Source organism: Rattus rattus, chromosome 7 (assembly GCF_011064425.1).
Source record: "Rattus rattus isolate New Zealand chromosome 7, Rrattus_CSIRO_v1, whole genome shotgun sequence".
Classification (NCBI taxonomy): domain Eukaryota; kingdom Metazoa; phylum Chordata; class Mammalia; order Rodentia; family Muridae; genus Rattus; species Rattus rattus.
Genome location: NC_046160.1, coordinates 55,293,928 through 55,313,231, shown reverse-complemented (window position 1 = coordinate 55,313,231; position 19,304 = coordinate 55,293,928).

Here is a 19,304-nt window from a genome sequence, read left to right as displayed (position 1 = left end):
TTGAATTCTTCAGAGTAAAGGAGATCACTTTGTTTAATGTTTAGAGGGCAGGGCAGTGTTTTTCTAAGACAGAGTCTTACTCTGTTGCACTGGCCTGGAACTCACTATGTGATCCAAGCTGGTCTCCTGCCTAAGGCTCTCAACTTCTATAATTACAGACATGAGTCACCAGACATGAATAAAGCATGAATATTTTAATGATTAGTATCTTGTCTTTATTTCCCGTTATCATTCATGCATTTTACAATTACTGAGTAGAAGATACCATCTTTACCTAAGATCACAAAGACCTTTAGTCTGAGGTTTTACTTGGGCTTCCAGTCTTTATCTCATGTTTTGAATAAGCTTTTAAGGTTGGTATAAGCACCTGAAGGTTCATTTTTCCAGATAAGCTATCTAATTATTGTACATCGTTTTTTGAAAAGATCATCCTTTTTTACTTAGTGGGCTTCATACTTCTGTTCTAAATCAGCTGACTTTATATTAATGGACCTGTTTCTATTCTCTGCCCTGTGTATGTGTTAGAGTGCTCTAACTCCCAGAAGTTCTCCCAGGATTCTCAGAGGTCAAAATCACTTTTGTCATAATATTAAGACCTCATTTAAGATTTTAATCATCATTCTCTCATAAATATTTGGTGTTGTGTTTTAGAAGATAGATATAAGAGTATACCAAATATAAAAAGAAGTTAAAAATCTGTTAATTCACCAAATATGAGAATATTTGAAAAATATGCAAATAACGGTATTACTGTTCCCACTGACTTCATGAAAGTCTGGGTATGAAAATATGGTTATTTTCTTCAAAAAGGTATTTTTCATTATCAAGGCCATTATAGTAACTTGAGAGTGAGCATGTAGATAAATAGGTCAAATATTAATAAAAGTCCTTAATGTTTATCTTAACTAAGCTGTAATAAGGTAACTAAGCATGTAGATACCCATGTAGGTCACATAAACAGCACATTAGAATCTTTCATTTCTTCACTTGGTGTAGTGGCTATTTCTGGTTGTCAACCTGACTATATCTGGAATGAACTACAATCCAGAATTGGAAGGCTCACCTTTGACCCTAATCTTGAGGCTGGGAGATACAAGTTTCTAACCTGGATCTTGGTATGGAGATCTTGAGGCAAAGTGGCTGTGAATCCCAGGAGAGTGGGCAAGGAAATCTCTGAGTTCAAGGTCACCTGGGAAAAAGCAAGTTCCAGATCCAGGCATGGTGGTACAGACCTTTAATCTTGGACACACCTTCTGCTGGAGATTTACACAAGGACACTGGAAGAAGGACTCTTTTTCAGCTGCCTGGCTGCCTCATGGGACTGAGCCTTGGACTTCCATTCACAGCTGCTGCTGATCACTGTTTGAGAGTTGGACTACAGACTGTACAGTCATCAACCAATTCTCTTACTATGGAGAGACTCCCCATAAGTTCTGTGACTCTAGAGATCCCTAAGACACTTTGTAAAATACATTTTGTATGTGTGCTTGTGTTTGAATATACATGAATTTATGCATGCATGTAGAGGTCAGAGGACAATTCTCTGGAGTCAGTTTTCTCTATCAGATGAGACCTAGTGATCAAATCAGGTCAACATGCTTAGTAGTTGGCACATTGACCTGTGAGCCATCCTGTTGATTCTGGGATGTTCTATTATTTTTTAATATAACAAAGCCTGTGACTGATATTGTTTCATATTAATCTAGTTACATAGTTAACCCTGTTTTATTAGTTCATAGGTTTTTTTTCTGACAGTCTCATATATATACACATACATGCATACACACATACATACACATATATTTGTACAAACACATGTGAAATGTACTGTAATTCTGTTCATCATCCCATTTCACCACCTGGTGTCAGTCTTCCTTTCCTACTGAACCTCTTGTTCCCATCTCATCTCACAGTGACTTCACCATTTAGTCAAAATGACTTTCTCTGCAGCAGAACCATTAATAGTCATTAGTTCAGGATGGAGAACTGTGGACATCTCCTTTATCCATGATGTAAAGTTGAAGGACATCCTGGATTGCAGCATTTTATTACACTTTCTCCATCCTTTGGCTCTTCAACTCTTTCCACTTTCTTCTCTATGATGTTACTAGGCCTGGAGATGGGAGAATAGTGACATAGTTGTCCCATTTATGGCTAAATAATAATCAGTCACTTATTCATAGGACTTTAAATAGATAGGAATCTTTGATTGGAAGAAAACCAAATACTTTTTTATTGGATCTTAGGAACTTTATACCAGAGGAAAACCTGATACTATAAACATGTCCAAAGCTTTTGGCTACAGAGGGTTTGGATCTAAGAGGGGAACACACTGTTATTATCCTGAATGAAAATATTGCAAAGTAGCTCTCTAGGTCTTTACATTTACACACATAAAATAGTATGTCTCTCAGCCTAGGACAGACTTCATCAATACAAAGGCTGTTGGTTAATGCAGGGACTAAAAGTAAATCCTCAAATCAGATATTATTTGTCTTTCAAATGTGTCTTCTCTTACAATGTTAACATATTATGTATCTATTGTTCCATTCATAATAGCTTAGAAGTATACAAACTAGCCTCTTACAAGTCTGTTGATCTTCAGTCTGACATGGGTATTCCTTGATGAAAATTTGGTTGCTCTCTGAGGTATATCACATTCTGTGCAGAAGCTCTAGGTGGGGAGTCATTTCCTATGGACAAGCTGTTGGCAAAACTCTATTCCTTGGGGCTGAAAAACTGAAGAACCTTTTCCTAGCAGGTATTTATTTGTGGCTGTTCTCAGCATTTCTGTTGACTTTTCACCCTTACCTCCATCTTCAAAAACAGCAAAAGTTCATCTCCTCCTCAAAATCTCCCCCGACCCCCTTGTGTTTTATCCATAAGACCTACAAAGGAAAGGCAAGTGGCTCAAGACCTCGGCAGATTAACTAGGATCCACCTGGCCCATCAAGGATATTCTCACCCTCTCAGGGTACAATTTTTAATCATTTTTACATAATAACTTTGCCTTCATAAGATAATGTATTCACAGTTTCCAGGAATTAGGTATGGACTTTCCCCTAAAATAGTGGGTGAAGCATGATTGACACGGACTACAAGGATTGATTTTGTATTCTAAATCCTTTGTGTTTCAATATGCATTTTAGAATCAGGTTTTTAACTCCCTATAGTGGAATACATATGACACTAAGGCAAAGAGAGGGAGGTGGAAGTCAGTATGACGTGTCAGAGGGGATGAAGGCAGTAAAACAAGGTAAAAAGTTAGATATGTATGAAATGTTACAGTGAAACCTATTACTTTGTGAGCCTTCGTGAAAAAAAAATTTTAAGTTTCTTGCATTCCTTATTGTATGCATGTTGATTTTACAGGTCAACTAGGGAAGAATTAACTTACGACACTATCCAGTCCTTCAGTATGAAGATGGCAGAGCCCCACTTCTACGTCTTCCTCTTTGCTATCAGTGTCATTGCTTCCAATGTAAAAGATGTATGAAGGTTTGCACAAATTCTGTTACGTCTTCTTGACGTGTTTAAAATTTGTATAGAATTACAAGAGTTATTTTAAATTATTCCTCGCTTAGTTATCTATAGAAATGCTACTTATTTCTGCAGATTACACATGTGGTATTGACTAACTCAGTGATTAGAACTGGTAGTTTTTCGTGTCATTGGGTTTTAGTTAGTGATTCATCTTCTATCGTCACACCTTCTATTTCTTCCTGACCTGATCCTCCATGGCTCTCTGCCCTCTCCAACTCCAGCGTATTTCTGAAGAGAAATAGTCACGGTGGCATTTTGTCTTATGGGCTAATTTAGCACCAGAGAAGGAAAACAACCAGTTCCGTCATAAAGTGGTGTCAGAAATACGCTCCACTTGACTTTCATTTTCAGATTGAAAATTATTCTCTTAAAAACTAGTTTTCTGAGTTTTTATCATGAATGAACATTGAATTTGTAAAATAATTTTCTGCTCATAGGCATATGAACATTCATTTTCTTCTTCAGTTAGTGATTATGGGTATTTACATTGATTTATTTAAACCAATTGTATCATTCAGATCAACCCAACTTGGGCATGTAACATCTTTATTGTCTCATCACAAACCACTGGATTCAGTCTGTTGGTGACCTGTCCTAGTTACTTGTGAATCATTCTTTCATCTTTTTTGTAAGAATTTGAATGGGGTAGTTTTATTTATTTTCTTATATATTTGCAAAAATTCACTCGAGGATGAAATTCTTTCCCATGTTTTAGATACACATTTAAAAGTGTAGAGTAAGTTCATGACCCTTTAGTAAATTATTGCTCAGTGAATTTATTTTAGTGATGTCATCCACTTCCTTTACACAAAATGTAGCTAAAACTTCCTAAATATTCTCTTACTGTTTATGGAGCCCTTGATGATATACCTTTACGATGAATACTAATAATTTATATTCTTTCCTTTTTGGAAATTATAGTATATGCTTATCAACTTCATTAATTTTTTTCAGAAAATCAACTCTTGCCTTCCTCTAACTTTTTTATGTTTTCTAATTTGTCAACTTTCTTTTTCCTATTTTATTTTATTTTTTGTTTTGTTTGCTCTTCAGTTTCTACTCCCTCTAGATAAAAGCTGGCATCATTAGCTTAGGACTTTTGTCTCATCATATATAAGCATGTAATCCTATATTTTGTTAGATATTATTTAAGCTGTTCATTACAGAGTTTGAAGAATTGTTTTAATTTTCATTCATCATTTATATTTAATTTATTCTCTGACATGTGCATTATGTAAAGCTTGGAAGTTTCTTTAATGAGTATAACTTCAAAATAATTTGTATTACTTCTTAACTTAATTCACATGTATTCAGAATAAGTTTTGTTTGGTTTCATTTTTTAAGAGTTATTTTATTTTTCTAGCTCTTACTGGAAGGAATGTGAAGTACTCATAGGCTAATGTAGTCCTAGACTAAGTGGTTCTACTCCTGCTTATATAAACTAACATCCTTACTCAAGAGAGGACCTCTGCTTCTCTCTTTGCAAACGTTAAGCTTTCTTATTTCTTGATTTGACCATTCGAATTACAGTTATATTGACCTTCTTGTGCACTTTTCTCCTCAATTCAGCACTTTGCTGGTTTTCTCAGCCTTCAGTGTAAGGGCATGTTCATCTGGCAGTAAACTAAGAAGCTCTAGGGCTCACCTCATCTATTTCTCTTTCCTCAGGCATCATACTCTAAGAGAGCTTGTTGTCCAAATATTGTCTTTCTAGTTGCTGATATGTCAAAAGAGCAACACCTATAAGTGTTGAGAGTTTATGGAAAGAAGCTGAGAAACTCAGAAATACCATCTTCTTCTTTTTTGGGGGTAGGGCTAATATCCACTTATCAGTGAGTGCACATCATGTGTGTTTTTGTTATTGGGTTACCTCATTCAGGATGATATTTTCTAGTTCCACCCATTTGCCTCCATTTTTATTTTTAACACTGCATAAAACACATAAAAACAGAATAATTTTTCAGCACTAATCCCACCATATCTGCCCATCTTAGATGATGCTTCAAAAAATAATATTTGGGAAAATAAAAGACACTTAGTAAGTTGAAGAATTAAAATTAGAAACACAAAGCCTATGTACTCCATTCCTCTTCTCTTAGTAATTAACTGCTCACTTTCACCCTTTCTGATTCTTTTGTACTTTTAATCTACCATTAACACATTATGATATTCAAGCCCAACAAACAAAATCAGACAGAGAGCAAGAAGGGCCTAGGATGGAGTCACCACTGTCACAGAAAATAAAAAAAATAAAAAGAAGAAAGAAAAGAAAAGAAAAAACTAAATCCATGGCTATGTCCTTTGTCTTACAGAAGCTTTTACAGTTTCATGAGGTCCCATTTATCAATTCTTTTTTTTTTTTTTTTTTTTGTTCTTTTTTTCGGAGCTGGGGACCGAATCCAGGGCCTTGCGCTTCCTAGGCAAGCGCTCTACCACTGAGCTAAATCCCCAACCCCCTTCATTTATCAATTCTTGATCTTACGGCCTGAGCTATTGAAGTTCGGTTTAGGAAATTTCCCCTGTGCCAATGGGTTCAAGGCTCTTTCCCACTTTTCCTTCTATTAGATTCAGTGTACCTGGTTTTATGCTGAGGTCTTTGATCCACTTGGACTTAGGCTTTCTGCAAGGTGACGAATGGATCTATTTTTCATTTTTCTATTTACAGATTGCCAGTTAGACCAGCATCATTTATTGAACATGTTTTCTTTTTTCCATTGTATATTTTTGCTTCTTTATCAAAGATCAAGTATCCCTAAATGTGTGGTTTTATTTCTGGGTCTTCAATTCTATTTCATTGATCTGTCTGTCTCTGTACAAATACCATGCAGTTTTTATTACTATTGCTCTATAGTTTAGCTTAAGATAAGGGATGGCAATTCCCCCAAGAAGTTCTTTTATTATTAAGAATTGTTTTTGCTGTTCTAGGTATTTTACTTTTTCAGATGAATTTGAGAATTATTCTTTCCATGTCTCAGCTGAGGAGTATCAAATGACCAAAAAGCACCTAAAGAAATGTTCAACGTACTTAAGTCATCAGGGAAATGCAAATCAAAACAACCTGAGATTCCACCTCACACCAGTCAGAATGGCTAAGATAAAAAACTTAGGTAACAGCAGATGCTGGCGAGGATGTGAAGAGGAACACTCCTCCATTGTTGGTGGGATTGCAAACTGGTACAATCACTCTGGAAACCAGTCTGGAGATTCCTCAGAAAATTGGACATTGAGGACCCTGCTATACTTCTCCTGGGCATATACCCAAAAGAAGATCTAACATACAACAAAGACACATGCTCCACTATGTTCATAGCAGCCTTATTTATAATAGCCAGAAGCTGGAAAGAACCCAGATGCCCTTCAACAGAGGAATGGATTCAAAATATGTGGTACATCTACACAATGGAATACTACTCAACTAACAAAAACGACAACTTCATAGGCAAATGGAATGAACTAGAAAATATCACCCTAAGTGAGGTAACCCAATCACAGAAAAATACACATGGTATGTAGTCACTGATAAGTGGATATAGGCCCAAAGCTCGAATTACCCAAGATGCAATCCACAGACCACAGGAAGCTCAAGAAGAAGGATGACCAAAATGCAGATGATCCCACTCCTTCTTAAACGGGGGGAAAAAAATCCATAGGAGAGGATATGGAAGTAAAGTTTAGAGCAGCAACTCAAGGAACAGCCATTCAGAACCTACCCAACATGTGGCCCATATATATATACCTCCACCAAAACTAGGTAAGATTGATGAAGCTAGAAAATGCATGCTAACAGGGACCAGATATAGATCTCTCCTGAGAGACACATCCAGAGCATGTCCAATACAGAGGGTCAATGATAGCAGCAAACCCCTGAAGTGAGAACAGGACCCCCTTGGGGGGAATTAGAGGAAGGAGTGAAAGAGTTGAAAGAGCTTGCAATGCCATAAGAACAACAATGTCAACCAACCAGAGCTTCCAGGGACTAAACCACTACTGAAAGGCTATACGTGGACTGAACCAGAGCTCCAACTGAATATGTAGCAGTTAATAGCCTTGTTGGGGCACCAGTGGAAGGGGAAGCCCTTGGTCCTGCCAAGGTTGGACCCCCAGTGCAGGTGAATATGGGGGGGCAGTACGGGGGATGGATGGGGGGAATACCCGTATGGGGTGGGGGAGGGGAGATTATGGACAGGAAACAGGGAAAGGGAATAACATTTGAAACATAAGTAAAGAAATATATCTAATAATAAAAAGGGGGGAGATAAAAACACACAACCTTGGGAAGTAGGAGGTGGGGTGACCCTCTAAAATGTACCAGAGACCTGGGGGGTAAGAGACTCTCAGGACTCAAAGGGAAGATCCTTACAGGAAATGCCCTACAGTGGGGGAAGGGAACTTGTAGGGTTCACTTCCAGTAGAAAGAGAAGGCATAAAGTGGAGGGATGGGGTTGCCATCCCACAGTCAAAAACTCCGACCCAGAATTATTTCTGTCTCACAGGACTGAAATATGGAGAAGAGCCTACGAAAAAGGAGGTCCAGTGACAGGGCCAACAGGACCCTATCATGACTGCCTTCCAAAAGACCCAACAAGCAGTTGAGGCAAATGTAGATATTTACATATTAGATAATTAAACCTTGTGGTTTAATTAGTGGATAGAAGAAGCTGAGGAGAAGGGTGGCCCCATGGGAAGACCAGCAGTCTCAACTGACCCGGACTCCTGAGATCTCTCAGACACTGAGCCACTAACCAGGCAGCAAACACCAACGGATATGAAACCCCTGACACATATACAGCAGAGGACTTCCTGGTCTGGCTTCAGTGAAAGAAGATGCGACTTGAGGTCCCAGTTAACATAGAGGTCTGGTGGCGGGAAGGGTTGCGGGGGCGGGATCCTCTTGGAGACTGGGGTGGGGGGGGGGGGCAGGTACGGGATGGGGAGCCGTGTGTTGAGGGGCAGACTGGGAGGGTGATAAAATCTGGACTGTAAAAAAAGATTAAAGAATAAAACAAAACAAAACCTAAATCCAAAACCTTTACATCCAAATCAGTCTGCGAATTTGAATGACTGTAGTGCTTATTCTTGCTCTAGATAGATCTATAAATGAGGTCCCAGCATCTCATTCCCTTGACCCTTAACAGGTTTACACTGTATTTATAATTCTCAACGTGGGCAAATAGCAAGCTCTGCAGATTTGGTGTTAGAATCAATGGGAAATTAGGAAAAAATGAAACATGGAGTTCAACGTCTGCGCTAACAGAACTCAATCCTGTGAGGGCTTTTGTTCAGTTGATGTATAAAAGGGGCACTCAGTAATTAGTCATTATAGTCTAGTCTCCAACAACAAATGCTGTTCAATCTCTGGGATCCTGGCTTCATAAATCATGTAAGGCAACACAGATTCTATTTATAAACAACTTTGAAAGGCCATATTGTGTCCCCAGTTGACTTGCCAAAGTCCCACTGAGATGGAGTCATGTGCAGATCAAGGTCATGCCATAGCTAATATTCTCCCTTTCATCTCCATGTGAGAAACTGGGGCGAAGGCATCAGTCTTACATCAGTAAAGTTCAAGCGCCTATGTAACTGATTAGGGTCCAAGGCCAAATACAAAGGCTTATATTTTTAAAAGAATTGTTGCCATGGCTTGGGCCCCTCACAGATGTGCATGTGTATCAAAGCAACAGGCAACGACTGACTGAGACTGCTCAGATCAGAGCTAACCCAAGAGCTCTCACTCATAATCCAGCAGAGTTGCCGCCTTGAAGCTCTCAAACAATGAGCTATTGATCATCCAGAATCAGGCACTCTCATCTTCCCTCCCTCTCACTTACCCACTCAGCTTCAAGCCGAGCCGTTTCAGTCAAAATAATATACTTTAAGAAAAATTGGTGTCCTTAAAATTGCCAGTTTTAAACCTGCCTCCTGCAAAGGTAATTCTGCGCAGTACCTCTTATCTTTCAATGTCTTGAATAATTACACAATTTAGAAACTTTATCCCAGTTTGTCCCTTGTTTGTATCTAGCAGTATATTATTTTCTTCTCAAGCTCCAGGGTTCATCATTTCCATGCCACTGCTGTTTTGAAGATGAAATATGTTCTTTATTACCTCAAACAGCACTTGATGCATCACACGTAGCCCGCATTCACACAAGTCAAGTGGAGGAGATCCTGTAATAACGTAGACATTTCTGTGCATTGCTCACTCGGGTGAAAAGGTGAAGTCAAGTGTGCAGTGGCTGGGAATTTATGAAAACATCCAAACTCCTCTGCTTGAGAAAATATCACAGAGACATCGACTTCTTTCTATCAGAGCCATATTTAAGTTGATGGTCCACTTTAGGTCAGGAGAACAACAAAACTGTTAGGCTGATTTTTTAAGCGTCCTTTCTGAGGATTGGAAGTCAGAATTGTATCACCCTCATTTTTTTTTCTTTCTTCCTTTTTTTTATTTCAATGGTTTTTTTTTCTGCCTCTGCTGTTTAATGCAGGCTTTATGCCAAAACCATCTTAGAACGTCTGTTGTGCCAGATGTCACCCTTTTGCCCTTTTGCTCTATCTGCAGATTTTCTTTTAACAACCGCTGAAGCCCAAGTTAGCAAGCATGCATTTTCTACAGTAAAAGAGGCATTGTGAATAACACCTTTTGTATTTTGAATAACACCCTCAAAGAGCACAGTGCCTTATTCATGCACTACATCTCAAAAAAAAAAAATTATTCGTTCTCCTTTCCATTTTAAGTGAGAACTTTAAGGATTTAGTGTTTGAGATCCCTGTCCTCACCCACAGTGGAATCTGAGACCTGAGCTATACTACAGACTGGTTTGAGTTTGCTCTCAAACTGATTATTTCAGAGAAAGAGAAGGGGGAAAAAAGCCACCTCTAGCAGGAAATTACCAAAGCAGACCAGGACTCATCCCCACAGGGACAGACGCCCTGCAAAGTGGTCTCAACAACATACAGAGTTCAAAGAACTGGTTCTGGAAGGCGTTCCTACAGAGAGAAAAGTTCTGGAATCCAGAGTAAGGTAGGAGGAATTTCTAGACTAGGTGATGGTCAGATTTGACCTACTACTCACTTGTCAGCTTTCAACTTTGGCAGCATCTTTTTGGAAATTGGGTAACACTTTATGGCTGAATATAAAATATTTTAGTGTTCTAGATTTAGAAGCTCTCAAATAGTCTACAGGAAGGGAGAGTTAGGGTATATTATTCATTCTTTCAAGAAGAACCTGTTTTAAATAACCAATTCTGAGTTTCATCTAAGTTGATTCCTACCTAGTCACCAAACTTCTTTTATATATATATATATATATATATAAAAGCTATAAAATCACAAAAACATTCAACACTTGAGTTCATATATTTTGCTCCTTTAAAAATTGAAATAGATCTTAGAGGCCATATCCTGTGAACACAAACAAGGAAAAACAAAGATGACATGAGTTGGTTTGTGTTTTCAGAAAGCACTGAGTAATTGCCATATCATTAGGAGAAAAAGCCATATGCTAGCAGTGAGTCAATAAAGGAGAAGGCACCCTTCTCTCCTTGTCCATGAGGAACAAGAAACCTACTGAAAAGGGTTAACCTATTCAAGGTGAGAACTGCTCTTTCCCCTTTCTGCTCCCACACTTCTCTTCTAGTACCACAAATAGCAATTATTATTTTTTTTTTTTGTAAAACTTTCAGGGAATAAGCAGTACTGATAAGAACCAGTCTTCAGAGGGATTCAAAGATCACATAAAGGCTGGGGCAAAAAGATGTTGTTATTGCCATGTTATATCTGCCTGTGACTTGGGGGAAGGGGTAGTGATCATTCAGTTTTTGAAATTCTAGGACTTAAAGACTGAATACATTAAAAACAAAGCAAAATGGTCTCTCTTTGTACCTCAAGCTGGCCTCAAATTTACAATCCTCTTTTCTCAGCTTTTCAAGTGTTGGGAGCACAGTTATGTGTATTCATACCTAACATCTGCTCATATTCCAATTTGCACAGGAACTTTTTACAATACTTACACTATGGTTAGAATGTGAAATGTATCTTGGTAGGCTCATGTGTTCAGAGACTTGATCTTTCATTGTTGCTGCTTTTGTGAGATATCACAAAATCATTAGGCCATAGGGTCTCATTGGAGGGAGTAGGTTACCAGAAGAAAATCATGTGTTTTAGGCCTGCCATGCCTGCCATGTCCTGACCTGACCTGACCTGACTTGCCCTGCCCTGCCCTGCGATGTCATGCTATGCCATGCTATGCCTTCCCTGTTTGGGATCTAAGGTCTCTTCCTCCTGATTCACTGAGATATGAGCCATCAACCCCATGGTTCCATAGTCATGGTCAAGAGCTGGTCCCACCACCATGCCTTCTTCACAAGGATAGTCTATCCTTCCTTATAATGTAAATCAAATAAAAACAAAGCACTGAGAGCTAGGTAAATATTGTTCAAAAAATCTCACATGGGTTGATGTAGAAAATGCAGACACCACTGCTTTAAAAGTGAAATAAAATCTCCAAATCTCCATCTGGCATCAGAGAAAGAATCAAACTCACTACACAAGGACACCTTACCTTTTGGTGAAAATACTAACAAACAACACTAACACTAACAAACAAGAATATTCTCCCTGGTACTATGCTTCAAAAATACCAGCCACAGAAAAAGTATTTATAGAAACAACTTATGAACAACAAATAATGCATTAGTCCTATCCCAGGAGACTTCACTACGCAGACTTGCATAGTTGATCTGAAGTTATTGGGAGCAGTGAATTTAGCGCCACTGCAGAAAATTTTATCATATCAAGAGATATAAGAGTGGAAGCAAGTTAGCCATGCCATTTAGCTAGAGAGGAACATATCATCACGATAATTTACTCTAAGATTAAAGGAGAAATTACTGTTTCTAGACTTCATCTCCAGTGTTGTACTTTTTATTATCCTTAAGGAATATCAAAGCTCAAAACACCTTATAACACTGTAGGGAATAATAAATAGGATTAATGAATAAATGAAAGATGGGGACTCTCAAAACAAAGTCTTTGTATATCGACCTAGTATACTGTATCTAATACAGATTTATGGACATTCAGGATTTACTTCTCCACAGATGGCTAGTATTATGAAAAACACTTACCTCCCCTTACATCATTTCAAGGACTTTTGTAGAAAGACTGCCAAGGAGCAGCCTCAGCTTGGAGAGGGGTTCTGGGAGAAGGGGTGTCTGGGAGTGGTGAAAACAAACAATTCAAATTGTGGGGCCAAGCTGGAGGCCTATTTTCTGCTCGAAACAGCTTTCCATATTGCTTTCTCTCTGTTCTGCTTTCTCACTGAAGATCTCCAGACAACTCTCTATTTTCTGCTCAAGACAGTTCTCCAAAAAGTTCTCTCTTGCTATTCTAAAAAACATTTCTCTGGATAGCTCATCTCTTGCAGAACATAAGCCCGGTCTTGTATTTTATATATCAATCCAGTCACTTACTCCAGGTTCCCTTTTGATTTTCCAGTAAATCAGCATCCCATGACCCCATTCTTTTGATTCTTAAGAGACAGCAAAGACTTGTTTTGTTTTGTTTTGTTTTGTTTTGTTTTGTTTGACATTGCAAAAGAATTCAGAAATCTTACTGCCTCTGGTAAGCACTAGCTGGTTGAGATTCTGCCCTGAAATTACCATTTCTACCACACCTGAACCGAATCCTGCTCTGTCTCAGGCTAACCCAAACTCAAGAATCTGCCTGCTTTTGTATCTGCCTGCCTTTGTATATTTCCGAAAAACCTGCTCATTAATGCAACTATGTTTGCTCCTTTAGGTTTGTGAAGACCCTCATATATTTATATTACACCTTATTTTTGGCATAGTTGAGAAGTTATATATTTTTGAGCTCATGTTTTTAGAGTTCTTTGCCTCAGCCTTAAGGGCTGTCTTGAAGCTCCCAGAGTTTACCATTTTGCTGAGACATTAGCCACACCTTCACCTCCCAGACTCATGCTGTCACTGATCACCATGGAGTCGTTAACATTAACAGGGAAGACATTACTTGAAGGAGGAATGTAGAAGTCTGTACAGTATTTTACAAACAAGCCTTACACCCACAGCAGCTGTTGACACTCATGGAGGCCTATGCCTTGTTGGCCCTGTTCAAGGGACAAGAGCCATGTCATTCCACCCCCAATAAGGCTGTACCAGACTCAGCAAAAGAGCTTAGAAGAAAATGATAGGCCTATTATGTAAAAATATCAACTTTCTTAACTCAGGACTCCTCAGCTGTGGGCTGGTCTCCTTTGTATAATGCATTAATGCAGGTTTTCCACATCATCTACATGGGTCTGAAGTTGGGGAAACAGGAAACTGACATGACCATGTTTGTCCCTCTACTTGCTATTTCTTTAAGTAACAGAGTCGCCTGCCATTCCCACTAGAACTATAAACATAAGCATACTGCTTTACATGTGAAGTAAAATCTTAAAAACCTTCATAGTATCTAGCATTGGAGAAAGTATTCAAGTCACAATACAATGACAATTTACCTTTTTGTTAACAAAAGTTAACATAGACAACGCTCTTACCATGAGAGAAAAATACCAGACTACTGAGTTGGACATGTTAGACCTAGGTCAGAATGACAAGAAAGCAATGGGTAACTGAACTAGACTCATAAAATGTAACTTATAATTAAAGTTAGATCCTGAAGAAGCAGTCAACTGAGGCAATAAGCAGGTGTACTATTGTAAGACTCAAAGTGAGTCTTAACTACTGGGAGACTCCTCACTTCCCCCCAACCCCCGCCCCAAGTGAAACGGGAAAACAGAGTTCGATGCAAACGCAAGAGGTTTATTTTCTGGAGCAGAGAGCATCGAAGTCAAACTTCAAGCAGTTCCTTGTGGTGAGTGACTAGAAGGCGACCCACCACATGGGCATGGCTATAGCAAGCAGTTTTCATACATTTTAGGGGTACAGGTTACATCAGCAACGTTATAGTTCAAACTTACTGGCTAAGCATCTTGATCTTTAAATCTATTGGTTAGCAAGCATGGGCAGATTATGACATGCATCTGGGACCAGAGGACCAGGTGACTATCAGTCAGTACATTCTGCAGTTTTTCAAGAATGTTCCTGCTCCTCCTGAGAACTGTGGTGGAGAATGGAAACTGGCCTAGCCTTGCCCAAGGCAGGTGGGTGTAAGGCTGGTGACAGTCCCTAGAATCCCTCACTGTGTTCAGCACAGAGTCAAAAGAGCTGAGATTTATATGATCAGAAGAATAGAAAATGGTTACTGGCAAGGCAAAAAGTATATCACTGGATGGTTCAAATTTGGGTTCAGAATGTATAACCAACTCTCTCATCTCCAAGATGAATGGAGGATAAACAGGCACCAGCAAAAGCTAGTAAACATTAATACACAAACCTAATTAATTAATTAGTTAATTAATTAAGCTAAAACTCTTGCACATGAAAGAGACGGAAAAACAAAGACTATCTAGTGAAGTAAGAATTGGAGTTGCATTGTAGGACAGCTAAGAGAACATAGAAAATTATAAGACTGTCAACTCAGCTGTTAGATGTCATGTTCCGTGGTACAGCAGATACTGGGTCAAGATTAAGGCTTACATACCATACTTCATGGTCTGTCCAAGTAAATGAATGGGGCTGGATCTGCTGCTGGAGCCCTCTGTAAAATTAATGTAGAGAAAGTGCATCTGACATGGGAAACTGCTACCAATGAAGAATTATATCTAGTTTATAAAGGTAGGATAGTAAAAATGGCTTTGTTATTTTTAGTAGTAAAGACCTAAGTCATATAACAATACATTTAATCAGATGAACCATGATAACTTGTTTGTAAAAAAATCCAACCACTCTGACACCAAAATGGAAAAATACACATAAGGTTTGAATTTCACATATGTTGGGCATATGGCTTTAGAAACAATGGTGGGAGTTTAATTGGCTGTATTTTTGTCCTCCGTGCAGATTTATTCTGTAGAGCCTGAAACCTGGGAGATTCATTACAGAACACCTTTACTGTTGCCCGCCAAAGCTCTCCATCTAGTGACTCAGCAACCAATCTATTCATTGAGCTCTGTCTGGAAAATGATTCACACTTCGGACAGGGGAGATGTCTCAGTAGTTAAGAACATTTGACTTTCTTCCAGGGAATCGGGGTTCTATTCCTAGAATTTTCATGGCAGTTCACAAACATCTAGAACTCTAATTCCAGGGACTCTGATGACCTTTCTTGGCCTCACAGACACCACCGATGCCCCCAGAACACAGACATACATGTAGACAAAATATCTATACACATAATTTTTTAACTTAAAATTCTTTTTATTAAAGAAGTGATATAGGTCTATAAACTAAATACAGATTTCAATGTTTTTCTTGGAGAATTTTCTCTCATTTTTCTGCCCATCTATTCTTACTTTTTATCATATATATTTTTGCCATTGTCCCTATTCATAAGGACCCTTTGGGGCTATATTATTTTGCCCTGAGAATGTCATTTCTGTTACTGTCTCTAAAAATCTCTGCAGGTCACTTGGCTGCCCCTTTATGACATCTGGACATTAAATACCACCACCTGGCCTCTATTACTTTGGGACCTTTTCATTCCCATTGCGATTAACAAGCCAACCTCTCTAGCAGTATGTCCTGCCATTAACAACGCTTCCCAAAGGAGAACCACCGCAAAGTTCTTAGTGATGCTGGCTCCCTTCTGGATATTCCAGTGACCTTGGTGAGGCGTATGTCTTCTAGGATTTTCCGGCTTAACTGTTTTGGATACTCCAGGATATCCACAAATCTTTTAAACCTATTGCTTTCCTCTTTTACTGCTGCTATTCAGATATTTCAATGATGAATCCCCACGTTTCCAAGGAGCCACACTAGAAATGAATTCGCATACTCTTCTGAAGTCTTAGTCATAATGGCTCATTGATCATCCCAAATAAATAGTGCCAATTATTCACTGAAGGGAAGAAAAAATATTCCAATTGGGCAAAAAGCTACCAAATCACAGCCCAAATGTATAATCTTCTCTAGTTGTTCATTTATTTAATTATATTTGTCTTTTTGTTTTTCCTCATTAGTGTACATAGCTAGGCTCTTCACCACACCCCAGTACAGGCTGAAATTCTGAAGTTAGCTGAAGAATAACAGTTGCTAGTAGCAGTTATCTACATGCCTCCATTCTTGAAAGAAGAACTTTCTCACAGCGGCCGAGGCAATTCTCCTTGTCAATCTACATTTCTTCAAACTTGCCACCGCACAGATGCTGACTTTACACCTTTCATGGCTCCTGAAAGTGAGCACATCCTGTCTGTAGCTGAGGCTTAAGAAGTGCAGTGCCCGCCGTACTCCAGGGGAAGCTGAGTGTGGCTTCTTCCTTCTGCTCTCTAACCCCTCTTATGGGATCTGATATTCAAGAAGACTCCAAATCATATGCTTACATTGATCCCCTCTTCCAGAAATTAGGTTAGAATTGTATTGCTTTAAATCTACATTTTTGAAGTAAAAGGTAGAAGAGTTAATGAGAATTTTGATATCAGTTTTAGCATTTATCCAGAATCAAGCAACTGAAAGAATGTTATCAGGAAAGGAGACATTTAAAACAGAAGATTCAATTCCATGTTATATAGATTTTTTTTTAAACCAAGAAAGTGATGTGCCTGAAACAGTTTTAAAGAATAATGAAATGACCTTGTGCCTTCTCTCTACCTGTCACATTCAACAGATAATAATATAAAGTCTGAAAGACACAAATTAAACACAAATGGAGACTAGAGTGAAGGATCTATAACTGGGGGAAAAAAGATTATCAATTTGCGATGAAATTTTGAAATAAAAAAGTTTATTTTTTGTTATTTCACAAAAATGGATTTCCCTAAGCATAACTAAAAGCTCCAGCCAATTAAAGTGGTAGTAAAAGCACAGGAAGATGCTGTAAAATGAATAGACAAAGAGAAACGAACAACTCTCCTGGGGAGGCTGGAAACTGAAGTTGCTTAGAGCTCCTTGCCTTACATCTTACTCTTTGGAACAGAATGAATCGTGTGGCTTTCATAATTTCACATAGATTTCTTCCACTTTAGACTACAGTTGTCATTCAGTGTGTATGGCTTCCACACCTTTGATTTCAATCAACTGTGAAAGAAAAATATTTAAAAGAAAAACTATGTCGATACTATGTATATACATTTGTTCATTATCGTTAATCTTTATACCATATCCTATTAGCACTGCCGTACAGTGGGTTGAGTATTAAGGTCTCTAGAAATCATTTAGAGCATGTATGCTTTGGTTATAGGAAAATACTACCCTGCTTTGTGGAAGAGACTTGAACATCCACAAATTTTAGTATTTATTAAGAAATCTTAAACCCATGGTTATGTAGACAAAGTCACATTTCCATTCTTTTCAGCTTGCTTCCCTGGAGTCTAAGATAATGTGCAAACAGATGTGTACCAGCTTCAATTCTCACAGAAAATGAACTTTAAGGACATGATCTTCCTTTTCTTTCCTCTGACCTGTCAAGCACAAGTCTTTCAATCCTTGTTAGGAGTCTTTCTATCCTTGTTTTCAATCCTTGTTTAGTGGAAAGTAGAAAAGTTTGGTCACATTATGCAGACACTATATTTAAATTCTACCTCCACTGTTTTATAGAGAGTGAGCTCAAGTGGCTTAAACTTTCTGCGTCTTCATTTCCCTTTCTATGAAATATTATATACCTCATAGAGGTGATGAATGAATAAGGGGTTTTTATTGCTTGGCATTTAGGCATTTAATAGTGTTTATACTTATTGAACATTTCACCTACTTGTTTCAAAACATGTCTCTGACATATCTGAAAATTATTACCATCTATATATCAATTTGGCCAATTCAATTTTTTTCTCTTGAAAAGATAAAATAGGCAGGTGAATTTGTCATCATGTATTTACAAATATCCTGAAGAACAGTTATAAAAAAAGAAAACCAGACTTCAGCTCTGAATATTGAAGAAGTTTCAGTAAATACCTTACCTTTCTTTTGCTATGAAGAGACACTATGGCCAAGGTAACTTGTAAAAGAGTTTATTGGAGCTCATGGTTTCCAAGGGTGAGTCCATGACCGTTGTGGTGGTAAGCATGACAGTAGGCATGCAGGCATGGTGATAAAGCAATAGCTGAAAATGACCATCTCAAGCCACAAGTAGAAGGCAGAGAAAGCTAACTGGGAATAGTGTTGTTGGGGTTTTCACCCTCAAAGCTCACTCCCCGTGACATACTTCAGTGGCCATACCTCCTCATCCTTACCAAACTGACATATCGGTGGGGAATCAGTATTAATATATATATATACATATATATATATGTATATATATATATGTGTGTGTGTGTGTATAGGGGGCATTCTCATTCAAACAACCACATTAAGCATGAGAGTATACAAAAAAGTATTAAAACAAAGACAAAAAGTATTTTATCTATATTACCTTAAAGAAAAAGGAGGAGGAGGAGGAGGAAGAAGAGGAGGAGAAGGAGGAGGAGGAGAAGGAGGAGGAGGAGGAGGAGGAGGAGGAGGAGATCACTGGCTAAAGAGATGAATCACAGTTTATGAGCAGTGGATACTCTTGCAGAGGACCTGTTTATGGTTCCCAACACCCAATGACTGTGGGGAGCCAAGCCTGCTTACACATTCTCTGTCTCAGGAATGTTTCAGGAATGTCAAGTCCACTTATGCAGTCTCTGAGGGAAACCTAGCCAGTTATCTGTTCTTATCAGCACACCTGCA